The sequence below is a fragment of the Dendrobates tinctorius genome, unplaced genomic scaffold, assembly GCF_039654945.1.
Source record: "Dendrobates tinctorius isolate UK_male_01 unplaced genomic scaffold, ASM3965494v1 ptg000078l, whole genome shotgun sequence".
NCBI classification, from domain to species: domain Eukaryota; kingdom Metazoa; phylum Chordata; class Amphibia; order Anura; family Dendrobatidae; genus Dendrobates; species Dendrobates tinctorius.
The window spans coordinates 641141-656817 of NW_027361746.1; positions in this window are offsets into that span (position 1 = coordinate 641141).

Consider the following 15677-nt stretch of genomic DNA (forward strand, 5'->3'; position numbering starts at 1 on the left):
ACAGCCCCATATATACAGTATGAGCCCACACAGCCCCATATATACAGTATGAGCCCACACAGCCCTATATTCAGTATGAGCCCACACAGCCCCATATATACAGTATCAGCCCACACAGCCCCATATACACAGTATGAGCCCCCACACAGCCCCAAATATACAGTATGAGCCCCCACACAGCCCCATATATACAGTATGAGCCCCCACACAGCCCCATATATACAGTATGAGCCCCCACACAGCCCCATATATACAGTATGAGCCCCCACACAGCCCCATATATACAGTATGAGCCCCCACACAGCCCCATATAAACAGTATGAGCCCACACACAGCCCCATATATACAGTATGAGCCCACAAGCCCGATATAAACAGTATGAGCCCACACAGCCCCATATATACAGTTTGAGCCCACACACAGCCCCATATATACAGTTTGAGCCCACACACAGCCCCATATATACAGTATGAGCCCACACGCCCCATATAAACAGTATGAGCCCACACAGCCCCATATATACAGTTTGAGCCCACACAGCCCCATATATACAGTATGAGCCCACACAGCCCCATATATACAGTATGAGCCCACACACAGCCCCATATATACAGTATGAGCCCACACAGCCCCATATATACAGTATGAGCCCACACAGCCCCATATATACAGTATGAGCCCACACAGCCCCATATATACAGTATGAGCCCACACAGCCCCATATATACAGTATGAGCCCACATAGCCCCATATATACAGTATGAGCCCACACAGCCCCATATATACAGTATGAGCCCACACAGCCCCATATATACAGTATGAGCCCACACAGCCCCATATATACAGTATGGGCCCACACAGCCCCATATATACAGTATGAGCCCCCACACAGCCACATATATACAGTATGAGCCCCCACACAGCCCCATATATGCAGTATGAGCCCACACACAGCCCCATATATACAGTATGAGCCCACACAGCCCCATATATACAGTATGAGCCCACACAGCCCCATAAATACAGTATAAGCCCACACAGCCCCATATATACAGTTTGAGCCCACACACATTCCTCTATATACAGTATGAGCCCACACAGCCCCATATATACAGTATGAGCCCACACAGCCCTATATACAGTATGAGCCCCCACACAGCCCCATATATACAGTATGAGCCCACACACAGCCCCATATATACAGTATGAGCCCACACAGCCCCATATATACAGTATGAGCCCACACAGCCCCATATATACAGTATGAGCCCACACAGCCCCATATATACAGTATCAGCCCACACAGCCCCATATACACAGTATGAGCCCCCACACAGCCCCATATATACAGTATGAGCCCCCACACAGCCCCATATATACAGTATGAGCCCCCACACAGCCCCATATATACAGTATGAGCCCCCACACAGCCCCATATATACAGTATGAGCCCCCACACAGCCCCATATACACAGTATGAGCCCCCACACAGCCCCATATAAACAGTATGAGCCCACACAGCCCCATATATACAGTATGAGCCCACACAGCCCCATATATACAGTATGAGCCCACACAGCCCCATATATACAGTATGAGCCCACACACAGCCCCATATATACAGTATGAGCCCCCACACAGCCCCATATATACAGTATGAGCCCACAAGCCCGATATAAACAGTATGAGCCCACACAGCCCCATATATACAGTTTGAGCCCACACACATTCCTCTATATACAGTATGAGCCCACACAGCCCCATATATACAGTATGAGCCCACACAGCCCTATATACAGTATGAGCCCCCACACAGCCCCATATATACAGTATGAGCCCACACACAGCCCCATATATACAGTATGAGCCCACACACAGCCCCATATATACAGTATGAGCCCACACAGCCCCATATATACAGTATGAGCCCCCACACAGCCCCATATATACAGTATCAGCCCCCACACAGCCCCATATATACAGTATGAGCCCCCACACAGCCCCATATATACAGTATGAGCCCCCACACAGCCCCATATATACAGTATGAGCCCCCACACAGCCCCATATAAACAGTATGAGCCCCCACACAGCCCCATATAAACAGTATGAGCCCACACACAGCCCCATATAAACAGTATGAGCCCACACAGCCCCATATAAACAGTATGAGCCTACACAGCCCCATATATACAGTATGAGCCCACACAGCCCTATATACAGTATGAGCCCACACAGCCCCATATATACAGTATGAGCCCACACACAGCCCCATATATACAGTATGAGCCCACACACAGCCCCATATATACAGTATGAGCCCACAAGCCCCATATAAACAGTATGAGCCCACACAGCCCCATATATACAGTTTGAGCCCACACACAGCCCCATATATACAGTATGAGCCCACACGCCCCATATAAACAGTATGAGCCCACACAGCCCCATATATACAGTTTGAGCCCACACAGCCCCATATATACAGTATGAGCCCACACAGCTCCATATAAACAGTATGAGCCCACACAGCTCCATATAAACAGTATGAGCCCACACAGCTCCATATATAAAGTATGAGCCCACACAGCCCCATATATACAGTATGAGCCCACACAGCCCCATATATACAGTGTGAGCCCACACAGCCCCATATATACAGTATGAGCCCACACAGCCCCATATATACAGTATCAGCCCACACAGCCCCATATATACAGTATCAGCCCCCACACAGCCCCATATATACAGTATCAGCCCCCACACAGCCCCATATATACAGTATGAGCCCCCACACAGCCCCATATATACAGTATGAGCCCCCACACAGCCCCATATATACAGTATGAGCCCCCACACAGCCCCATATAAACAGTATGAGCCCCCACACAGCCCCATATAAACAGTATGAGCCCACACACAGCCCCATATAAACAGTATGAGCCCACACAGCCCCATATAAACAGTATGAGCCCACACAGCCCCATATATACAGTATGAGCCCACACAGCCCTATATACAGTATGAGCCCACACAGCCCCATATATACAGTATGAGCCCACACACAGCCCCATATATACAGTATGAGCCCACACACAGCCCCATATAAACAGTATGAGCCCACACACAGCCCCATATATACAGTTTGAGCCCACACACAGCCCCATATATACAGTATGAGCCCACACGCCCCATATAAACAGTATGAGCCCACACAGCCCCATATATACAGTTTGAGCCCACACAGCCCCATATATACAGTATGAGCCCACACAGCTCCATATAAACAGTATGAGCCCACACAGCTCCATATAAACAGTATGAGCCCACACAGCTCCATATATAAAGTATGAGCCCACACAGCCCCATATATACAGTATGAGCCCACACAGCCCCATATATACAGTGTGAGCCCACACAGCCCCATATATACAGTATGAGCCCCACACAACCCCATATATACAGTATGAGCCCACACAGCCCCATATATACAGTATGAGCCCACAGAGCCCCATATATACAGTATGATCCCAAGACAGCCCCATATATACAGTATGAGCCCACACAGCCCCATATATACAGTATGAGCCCACACAGCCCCATATGTACAGTATGAGCCTACACAGGCCCATATATACTTTATGAGCCCAAGACAGCCCCATATATACAGTATGAGCCCACACAGCCCCATATATACAGTTTGACCCCACACACAGCCCCATATAAACAGTATGAGCCCACACAGCCCCATATATACAGATTGAGCCCACACAGCCCCATATATACAGTATGAGCCCACATTTCCCCATATATAAAGTATGAGCCCCAGACAGCCCCATATATACAGTATGAGCCCACACAGCCCCATATATACAGTATGAGCCCACACAGCCCCATATATGCAGTATGAGCCAACACACAGCCCCATATATACAGTATGAGCCCACACAGCCGCATATATACAGTATGAGCCCAAGACAGCCCCATAAATACAGTATAAGCCCACACAGCCCCATATATACAGTTTGAGCCCACACACATTCCTCTATATACAGTATGAGCCCACACAGCCCCATATATACAGTATGAGCCCACACAGCCCTATATACAGTATGAGACCACACAGCCCCATATATACAGTATGAGCCCACACAGCCCTATATACAGTATGAACCCACACAGCCCCATATAAACATTATGAGCCCCAGACAGCCCCATATATACAGTATGAGCCCCAGACAGCCCCATATATACAGTATGAGCCCCAGACAGCCCCATATATACAGTATGAGCCCCAGACAGCCCCATATATACAGTATGAGCCCACACAGCCCCATATATACAGTCTGAGCCCCCACACAGCCCAATATATACAGTATGAGACCACACAGCCCCATATATACAGTATGAACCCACACAGCCCCATATATACAGTATGAGCCCACACAGCCCCATATATATAGTATGAGCCCACATAGCCCCATATATACAGTATGAGCCCACACAGCCCCATATATACAGTATGAGCCCACACAGCCCCATATATACAGTATGAGCCCACACAGCCCCATATATACAGTATGAGCCCACACAGCCCCATATATACAGTATGAGCCCACATATCCCCATATATATAGTATGAGCCCACACAGCCCCATATATACAGTATGAGCCCCCACACAGCCCCATATATACAGTATGAGACCACACAGCCCCATATATACAGTATCAGCCCACACAGCCCCATATACACAGTATCAGCCCAAGACAGCCCCATATATACAGTATGAGCCCACACAGCCCCATATACAGTATCAGCCCAAGACAGCCCCATATATACAGTATGAGCCCACACAGCCCCATGTATACAGTATGAGCCCACACAGCCCCATGTATGCAGTATGAGCCCACACACAGCCCCATGTATACAGTATGAGCCCACACAGCCCTATATACAGTATGAGCCCACACAGCTCCATATATACAGTATGAGACCACACAGCCCCATATATACAGTATGAGACCACACAGCCCCAAATATACAGTATGAGACCACACAGCCCCATATATACAGTATGAGACCACACAGCCCCATATATACAGTATGAGACCACACAGCCCCAAATATACAGTATGAGACCACACAGCCCCATATATACAGTATGAGACCACACAGCCCCATATATACAGTATGAGCCCACACAGCCCCATATATACAGTATGAGCCCACACAGCCCCATATATACAGTATGAGCCCACACAGCCCCATATATGCAGTATGAGCCCACACAGCCCCATATATGCAGTATGAGCCCACACACAGCCCCATATATACAGTATGAGCCCACACAGCCCTATATACAGTATGAGCCCACACAGCCCCATATATACAGTATGAGCCCAAGACTGCCCCATATATACAGTATAAGCCCACACTGCCCCATATATACAGTTTGAGCCCACACACAGCCCCATATATACAGTATGAGCCCACAAGCCCCATATAAACAGTATAAGCCCACACAGCCCCATATATACAGTGTGAGCCCTCACAGCCCCATATATACAGTGTGAGCCCACACAGCTCCATATAAACAGTATGAGCCCACACAGCTCCATATAAACAGTATGAGCCCACACAGCTCCATATATACAGTGTGAGCCCACACAACCCCATATATACAGTGTGAGCCCACACAACCCCATATATACAGTATGAGCCCACACAGCCCCATATATACAGTATGAGCCCACACAGCCCCATATATACAGTATGAGCCCACACAGCCCCATATATACAGTATGAGCCCCCACACAGCCCCATATATACAGTATGAGCCCCCACACAGCCCTATATATACAGTATGAGCCCCCACACAGCCCTATATATACAGTATGAGCCCACACAGCCCCATATATACAGTATGAGCCCACACAGCCTCATATACACAGTATGAGCCCACACAGCCCCATATATACAGTATCAGCCCACACAGCCCCATATACACAGTATGAGCCCACACAGCCCCATATATACAGTATGAGCCCACACAGCCCCATATATACAGTATGAGCCCACACAGCCCCATATATACAGTATGAGCCCACACAGCCCCATATATACAGTATGAGCCCCCACACAGCCCCATATATACAGTATGAGCGCCCACACAGCCCCATATATACAGTATGAGCGCCCACACAGCCCCATATATACAGTATGAGCCCACACAGCCCCATATATACAGTATGAGCCCACACAGCCCCATATATACAGTATGAGCCCACACAGCCCCATATATGCAGTATGAGCCCACACACAGCCCCATATATGCAGTATGAGCCCACACACAGCCCCATATATGCAGTATGAGCCCACACACAGCCCCATATATACAGTATGAGCCCACACACAGCCCCATATATACAGTATGAGCCCACACAGCCCCATATATACAGAATGAGCCCAAGACAGCCCCATAAATACAGTATAAGCCCACACAGCCCCATATATACAGTTTGAGCCCACACACATTCCTCTATATACAGTATGAGCCCACACAGCCCCATATATACAGTATGAGCCCACACAGCCCTATATACAGTATGAGCCCACACAGCCCCACATATACAGTATGAGCCCACACACATTCCTCTATATACAGTAAGAGCCCATACAGCCCTATATACAGTATGAGCCCAAACAGCCCCATATATACAGCATGAGCCCCCACACAGCCCCATATATACAGTATGAGCCCACACAGCCCAATATAAGCAGTATGAGCACACACAGCCCTATATACAGTATGAGCCCACACAGCCCCATATATACAGTATGATCCCCCACACAGCCCCATATATACAGTATCAGCCCACACAGCCCCATATACACAGTATGAGCCCACACATCCCCATATAAACAGTATGAGCCCACACAGCCCCATATATACAGTATGAGCCCCCACACAGCCCCATATATACAGTATCAGCCCACACAGCCCCATATACACAGTATGAGCCCACACACAGCCCCATATAAACAGTATGAACCTACACAGCCCCATATATACATTATGAGCCCACACACAGCCCCATATACAGTATGAGCCCACACAGCCCCATGTATACAGTATGAGCCCACACAGCCCCATGTATACAGTATGAGCCCACACAGCCCCATATATGCAGTATGAGCCCACACACAGCCCCATATACACAGTATGAGCCCACACAGCCCTATATACAGTATGAGCCCACACAGCCCCATATATACAGTATGAGCCCAAGACAGCCCCATATATACAGTATAAGCCCACACAGCCCCATATATACAGTTTAAGCCCACACACATTCCTCTACATACAGTATGAGCCCACACAGCCCCATATATACAGTATGAGCCCACACAGTCCTATATACAGTATGAGCCCACACAGCCCCATATATACAGTATGAGCCCACACACATTGCTCTATATACAGTATGAGCCCACACAGCCGTATATACAGTATGAGCCCACACAGCCGTATATACAGTATGAGCCCCCACACAGCCCCATATATACAGTATGAGCCCCCACACAGCCCCATATATACAGTATGAGCCCAAGACAGCCCCATATATACAGTATGAGCCCACACAGCCCCATATATACAGTATGAGCCCACACAGCCCCATATACACAGTATCAGCCCACACAGCCCCATATATACAGTATCAGCCCACACAGCCCCATATACACAGTATGAGCCCACACAGCCCCATATACACAGTATGAGCCCACACAGCCCCATATAAACAGTATGAGCCCACACAGCCCCATATATACAGTATGAGCCCACACAGCCCCATATACACAGTATGAGCCCACACACAGCCCCATATCTACAGTATGATCCCACACAGCCCCATATATACAGTATGAGCCCACACACAGCCCCATATACAGTATCAGCCCAAGACAGCCCCATATATACAGTATGAGCCCCCACAGCCCCATATATGCATTATGAGCCCACACACAGCCCCATATATACAGTATGAGCCCACACAGCCCTATATACAGTATGAGCCCACACAGCCCCATATATACAGTATGAGCCCAAGACAGCCCCATATATACAGTATAAGCCCACACAGCCCCATATACACAGTATGAGTCCACACAGCCCCATATATACAGTATGAGTCCACACAGCCCCATATATACAGTTTGAGCCCACACAGCCCCATATATACAGTATGAGCCCACACAGCCCCATATATACAGTATGAGCCCACACAGCTCCATATAAACAGTATGAGCCCACACAGCTCCATATATAAAGTATGAGCCCCAGACAGCCCCATATATACAGTATGAGCTCACACAGCCCCATATATACAGTGTGAGCCCACACAGCCCCATATATACAGTATGAGCCCCACACAGCCCCATATATACAGTATGAACCCACACAGCCCCATATATACAGTTTGAGCCCACACAGCCCCATATATACAGTATGAGCCCACACAGCCGCCATATATACAGTATGAGCCCACACAGCCGCCATATATACAGTATGAGCCCACACAGCTCCATATATACAGTATGAGCCCCAGACAGCCCCATATATACAGTATGAGCCCACACAGCCCCATATATACAGTATGAGCCCCACACAGCCCCATATATACAGTATGAGCCCCACACAGCCCCATATATACAGTATGAGCCCCACACAGCCCCATATATACAGTATGAGCCCACACAGCCCCATATATAGAGTATGAGCCCAAGACAGCCCCATATATAGAGTATGAGCCCACACAGCCCCATATATAGAGTATGAGCCCACACAGCCCCATATATAGAGTATGAGCCCACACAGCCCCATATATAGAGTATGAGCCCACACAGCCCCATATATAGAGTATGAGCCCACACAGCCCCATATATAGAGTATGAGCCCACACAGCCCCATATATAGAGTATGAGCCCACACAGCCCCATATATAGAGTATGAGCCCACACAGCCCCATATATAGAGTATGAGCCCACACAGCCCCATATATAGAGTATGAGCCCACACAGCCCCATATATAGAGTATGAGCCCACACAGCCCCATATATAGAGTATGAGCCCACACAGCCCCATATATAGAGTATGAGCCCACACAGCCCCATATATAGAGTATGAGCCCACACAGCCCCATATATAGAGTATGAGCCCACACAGCCCCATATATAGAGTATGAGCCCACACAGCCCCATATATAGAGTATGAGCCCACACAGCCCCATATATAGAGTATGAGCCCACACAGCCCCATATATAGAGTATGAGCCCACACAGCCCCATATATAGAGTATGAGCCCACACACAGCCTTCTGTAGATATGGGGCTGTCTTGGGCTCATACTGTATATATGGGGCTGTGTGGGCTCATACTGTATATATGGGGCTGTGTAGGCTCATACTGTATATATGGGGTTGTGTGTTCTCATACTGTATATATGGGGCTGTGTGGCCTTATACTGTATATATGGGGCTGTGTGGGCTCATACTGTAAATATGGGGCTCTCTTGGGCTCATACTGTATATATGGGGCTGTGTGGGCTCATACTGTATATATGGGGCTGTCTTGGGCTCATACTGTATATATGGGGCTGTGTGGGCTCATACTGTATATATGGGGCTGTGTGTGGGCTCATACTGTAAATATGGGGCTCTCTTGGGCTCATACTGTATATATGGGGCTGTGTGTGGGCTCATACTGTATATATGGGGCTGTGTGTGGGCTCATACTGTATATATGGGGCTGTGTGTGGGCTCATACTGTATATATGGGGCTGTGTGTGGGCTCATACTGTATATATTGGGCTGTGGGGGCTCATACTGTACATATGGGGCTGTGTGTGGGCTCATACTGTATATATGGGGCTGTGTGGGCTCATACTGTATATATGGGGCTGTGTGTGGGCTCATACTGTAAATATGGGGCTCTCTTGGGCTCATACTGTATATATGGGGCTGTGTGGGCTCATACTGTACACATGGGGCTGTGTGTGGGCTCATACTGTATATATGGGGCTGTGTGGGCTCATACTGTATATATGGGGCTGTGTGTGGGCTCATACTGTATATATGGGGCTGTGTGTGGGCTCATACTGTATATATGGGGCTGTGTCTGGGCTCATACTGTATATATGGGGCTGTGTGTGGGCTCATACTGTATAAATGGGGCTGTCTTGGGCTCATACTGTATATATGGGGCTGTGTGTGGGCTCATACTGTATATATGGGGCTGTGTGGGCTCATACTGTATATATGGGGCTGTGTGGGCTCATACTGTATATATGGGGCGGTGTGGGCTCATACTGTATATATTGGGCTGTGGGGGCTCATACTGTATATATCGGTCTGTGTGGGCTCATACTGTATATATCGGTCTGTGTGGGCTCATACTGTATATATCGGGCTGTGTGTGTGCTCATACTGCTCATACTGTATATTTGGGGATGTGTGGGCTCATACTGTACATATGGGGCTGTGTGTGGGCTCACACTGTATATATGGGGCTGTGTGGGCTCATACTGTATATATTGGGCTGTGTGGGCTCACACTGTATATGTGGGGCTGTGTGGGCTCACACTGTATATGTGGGGCTGTGTGGGCTCATACTGTATATATTGGGCTGTGTGGGCTCACACTGTATATATGGGGCTGTGTGGGCTCATACTGTATATATGGGGCTGTGTGGGCTCATACTGTATATATCGGGCTGTGTGGGCTCATACTGTATATATGGGGCTGTGTGGGCTCATACTATATATATGGGGCGGTGTGGGCTCATACTGTATATATGGGGCTGTGTGTGGGCTCATACTGTATATATTGGGCTGTGTGGGCTCACACTGTATATATGGGGCTGTGTGGGCTCATACTGTATATATGGGGCTGTGTGGGCTCATACTGTATATATCGGGCTGTGTGGGCTCATACTGTATATAGGGCTGTGTGGGCTCATACTGTATATATGGGGCTGTGTGGGCTCATACTGTATATATTGGGCTGTGTGGGCTCATACTGTATATATCGGGCTGTGTGTGTGCTCATCCTGCTCATACTGTATATTTGGGGATGTGTATGGGCTAATGCTGTTTATAGGGAGATGTCAGAATACTTAATTCTGCTCAGTATCACGTGACACAGTTAATAATAATAAATAGTGATTACAATTAACATGTAAATAGTAATGAGCAGAATTAATTGCAGCCTATTAGTTCGGCATCCACAACAGTCACGGTCTCTCCTGTGGCCTCTCGGGAAATCTCCTCGCCCACCCCTGGTATAGAACGACTACATACTTATATGGTACAAAATAAAGAATTGAAAGAAAAAAAATGTAATCCGCATACGGTTACCAAACCTGCTTCTGCTGACTGATCCTACAGCATCGGGTCTGTACGAGACGCAGCGCACATCTCCAATAATTAATGACATACTAACAAATTTCTTTTTGTTCCCAAGTGAAAAACATTTCCTGCTGGCGAACAATAAGCGTCCATTGTGTTCTCTCTTAACCCCTCTGGCTTTATCATAAGGCAGCGTGAGACGCGTGTCTTTATTGTATGATAATATGAAGGCTTGACATTAGCTTTAAAAACAGAGCGAGTCGGCCAGATCGGAGCAGCTGTCCCTTTTAAAAATAGTAATATGTCTGGGAATCCCTCTATTTGAAGAAAAAAGAAAACAGTAATGCAGAAGTCGGCCTGTGACACAACACCCCGCGGCGATTCATCACTCAGGGCCCATCTTCTGGGCAGTGCGGACTGACACAGGCATTAAACTTTTGAAGTTTTGAACACTGATGTAAATGGCAGGTGTCTCTGTGACACACGACGGGCTATTGCTGCTTTACATAAAGGCTTTTCCTGCTTAGAATTATTTGTCGTAGGATCATAGGACCGAAATAATAAGTTGGGTCTAAAAACGACATAAAAGTAAAAACAACATAAAAGTAAAAACAAAATCTACAGTTCAGACGATTCAAACAAATAAATAAATAAATAGTCGGTGAACGGCGGCATCAATGGAACCAGAATGCTGATTAGCTTCGCAGCGATCAGGTTTCCTCCCTGTTATCCCACCAGCTTGTTGTTGAGAACACAATGGGGGAAAATAACAATTGTCCGAAAAGTTCTAAAGGATGCAAAAATCTGGTCGGAGGCTTCCAAACAATGGGCAGACTTGTGCGGATTAGAAGTGCCTCCACTTGTGTTCTGAGAAAGAGACGCCTGGGACATGCATGCCATACTCATCACCGCGGCCTCTCGAAAACCATCAAAATGGCGAAGCTTCTATTCCATGGGGGCCACTAATTATTTTGTAGTTTGAAAGTGCTCAGTAAAAGGCGTAAAGAGGTAATTCAGTCCGGACCCCTTTTATGTGTCCTTCCATTTGATGTCTATACAGAAAATGCGGGGGCACCCCCAAACACGTCAGTCTGTTTCAGATACACAAGATTAAGTAGCAAGTGACATTCAAAACCACTGGGCCCACCCAGGAGTTCTGGAATCAGGGCGAGATTGTCACATTCTGCCTTTTCACCATTAATCTTGCATGCATTTCACTGCTGCCAGGCTGCATCTCCTTCAAGCCTCTTGTATAGAGACCATCGGGCCACTTTTCTTTTTCCTTTCCAGCTGAAACCTGATCATTAACCCCTTTACTGCTGCACAGTTTAAAATGTAAAACATAAAAAAGTTATTTATTCGAAATCAAAGATCTCCAATCCATTTCATATATATTTTTAGCAGTTTGGGGTGACTTTTTTTTTTTTTCATTTATTTTCTCATTGCCTTCCCTTTAAAATAAAAAAGCTTCTTTAAAAAAAGCCATATCTAAGGCTCCATTCCCGCAATGCGCTTTTCGTGAATTTTTGATGTTGCAGATTTTTTGTACCATTACTTATTACGTAAATTAGATGACCTGCATTTTTGAGTCGGTTTTATTGCATTTTTGACGCTGCAGTTTTTGTCTCTTTTTGCTGTTTGCTTTAAATAAAGCTGCTTTGTTTTCGTTACTTCCTGGTATTTGGCCTTGACAAAACTTTATTGATACAGTCATGTACGGATTACAGGCATTTTTGCTTGTGGACATGCAATTCTTTATGGATAGTCTGCCCATAAAACTCAGCGTACCCACAAGAGAAAGAGACATGCTGCGGATTGGAAACACACGCCGCCGGTCAGTTTACACTGAGGAAAAAAGAAGTACAGTGGGCAGGAGATTTCTATAAATCCCAGTTTTCTGGAACTGTAAGACGTTGCGTTCTTGAACAAGAAAAATACACAAAAAAAATCACCAAAAGCTCATAGTGGGCACAAAACCTAAAGCATTCTTCATTTTCAGGAAAAACATTGCTGAGAACCCCAGCCCCTAAAAAAAAGAAAAAAAAACTGCATTAAACCAGGGGGGAAAAGTCACTGTTCATAGTATGTTAAATATTTTAACTAACATTAAAAAGTTGGAAAAACACCCAGAAATGTAGCTTTAAAATAGTCGTTTTTCTGCAGTTTGCCTGTCATTGATTTCCAGCTCTAAATAAGCGCAGGCCCTTATGTTATGTTGGCACTGAAAGGGTTAAGGTTTTTTTGTTGTTGTTTTTTTTAAATTAATATCTGATGTTATTTACAGCATAAATGCATATAAACATGAAAGGTTTAATGATTACATGTAAAAATGAATTTAAGCAAAGCTAAGAAAGACCTTTTTAAAAGATAATAGATAATTAAATAATTTATTTTTAAATAAAACATTCATTTTATTAGTATATATAAAATCTCTTATTTCTTCACAAAATTTCTCATGTGTTAAAAATAGTAGTAGTTTTAATACATTCTTACAAGAGATATTCGTACTTTCAGGTTTAAAGTTTATGGATTGGATTATACATATAAGGGCAGTTTCACACGTCCAGATAATTCTGGTACCGGAAAAACCGGTACCGGAGCTATCCGTGTCCGTGTGCATACGTGTGACATCCGTGTGCTGTCCGTATGTCCGTGTGTACCATCCGTGTGCTATCCGTATGTCCGTGTGACATCCGTGTGCTGTCCGTATGTCCGTGTGTACCATCCGTGTGCTGTCCGTATGTCCGTGTGTACCATCCGTGTGCTATCCGTATGTCCGTGTGTACCATCCGTGTGCTGTCCGTATGTCCGTGTGTACCATCCGTGTGCTATCCGTATGTCCGTGTGTACCATCCGTGTGCTATCCGTATGTCCGTGTGTACCATCCGTGTGCTGTCCGTATGTCCGTGTGTACCATCCGTGTGCTATCCGTATGTCCGTGTGTACCATCCGTGTGCTGTCCGTGTGCTGTCCGTATGCTGTTCGTGTGTCCGTGTTTTTGTAAAATTATTTTCAATGTTAACCCTTTGACTTTTAAAAACGCACACGGATCGCACATGGACAGCATCCGTGTGCGGTACATGTTTACACGGACCCATTGACTTGTCCGTGTGATCCGTGCTGTTGCATAAAAACGGACATGTCAGCGTGTTTTGTACATAGACACACGGTCCGTGAAAACACACTGACATCTGCATAGACACATTCATTCGAAAGTGTCTATGTGTGTCAGTGTCTCCGGTACGTGAGAAAACTGTCACTACACGTACCGGAGACACTGACGTGTGAAACTGCCCTAATATATACATTAAATCCCATACCAGTGATCCAGAATGGAATATTGATTGTCATATATTATTATTATTATTATTATTATTATTATTATTATTATTAGAGATGATCGAATCTGCCAGGATTGAAATTCACCCAATCATGCAGATTTTAAAGAGAAAATCAATTTACTTAGAAGTTATACTCGGCAAATGGAATGTATTCTATAGACCCCAAAGCATAATAAATGTAGGATATTAAAAAGAAAAAGAAAACTATTAACTCACCACTCACCTGCCCCGACTGGGAGGACCGGACGGCGGGCACCGCCCACAGGACAGGTGAGCTGTTAGATGAGTATTATTATTTGTTTTAACCTTTCGGGGGCGCTCTACGGCTTTGTCTGAAGAATAACATTCTTTCCTAAAATGGCCGTGCTTTGCTTTTTCATCTTCACCTTGAAAAAGTCAGAACTTTTCTATTTTTGTGTCGATATTGTGTGCATGTTTGTTTTTTTGTAGGATGAGTTGTATGTTTTAGTGACACCATTTAATGTGATACATAATATATGGAGAAAAAAATAACATTTATTTTAACCGTTTTTAAGTCTCATTTGTAGATCGTTCAATGTTTGGTAAAAATGCTTTATTGGTACTAAATTTGTACAGATTTTATTACTTTTATAAAATACCGTATATTTTATGCTATACCTTGCTATAAGATTTTGACAGCAGAAAATAGGGAAACATATTTCTTACATACTAAATATTCCCTGGTGGTGTAAAGAAGTGTAGGTGTCAATAACACTAATTTTAATGCCCTAGAGTAGAATACAGAGGCAATAGATCTATTATTAGCATTTATCTGCAGGGTGTATTATGCACATATAGTTTTCTGCAATGCATACATATACACAACACTGCTGTAGGCACAATATACGCACACTCAGTTCTGCTACAAACTATTCTGTTACATACGCACACAGCCCAGCTACATACAAACACA